The following is a 763-nucleotide window of genomic DNA, read 5'->3' as shown; positions in this document are numbered from 1 at the left end:
CTAACTCTCCTTTTTAAAACATTTCTATTTAGATTTATGCTATTTTTTTTGCCTGACGTATACCTCAGCTGCACCATTTCTCCTGTGTACTAATAACTGCTTATCTTTGCAGTACCTGAAAGTTTATTATGTGATTTTAGTTAATACCACTATTCCTTAAGAGATATTGCATTTTCATGCATTCTGAATGTTTTAGTCATTACACAACAGTTTACCACGTAAAAGTTCTAAGAGTCTGGAAATATTTGAAATTGAAGGTAATGAGGGAGACATTATTTTTAAACAAAGAAAATGACTAGAGTATTAGTTTAATGCTCACTGGTTTAAAAGGCTGAGCATGGCTTAAACACGCACACAATGCAGAAAATCAGGCATAGTTTATGTGATTTTCACCAGTTAATACCGGTCTTTCTGTGAACAGCTAAGCATGGGATTTAATCATTGGCTTGAGGAGCCAGACTGCAAGCTGTGATGTACCACTCCTTTCTAACGAGTACCTTGGGTTTGTGGTTTTGTTTTTTTAAATTTTATATAGCTTGGAGAAATCATGGGATAATCCACACTTTATTAGGATTATATAGAAATTGTTCAGGGACCACTGCCTCTTTCTCTTACTCTAATTCCTCTACCAACTTTTTAAACTTTACCTAAGCTGGTTAGCTAGGTATACTCTGAAATCTTTCAGTGTTGTCAGAAAAATGACCTATGGTTATAGGCCTCTCCTTTTTCTTACTTAGCTTTTCACTGTAAACAATCATCAAGC

General features: G+C 34.7%; 1 protein-coding gene across 5 annotated transcripts in view; it reads left to right on the top strand.

Annotated features, from left to right (window-relative positions):
• The window catches only part of AGMO (alkylglycerol monooxygenase), a 408240-nt gene that overhangs the window by 298079 nt on the left and 109398 nt on the right, over positions 1–763 (top strand). The window lies entirely within an intron of this gene.

Source organism: Bos indicus, chromosome 4 (genome assembly GCF_029378745.1).
Source record: "Bos indicus isolate NIAB-ARS_2022 breed Sahiwal x Tharparkar chromosome 4, NIAB-ARS_B.indTharparkar_mat_pri_1.0, whole genome shotgun sequence".
NCBI lineage: Eukaryota > Metazoa > Chordata > Mammalia > Artiodactyla > Bovidae > Bos > Bos indicus.
Note: the sequence above shows the minus strand (reverse complement) of the source record. Positions and strands in the feature narration are given on the sequence as shown.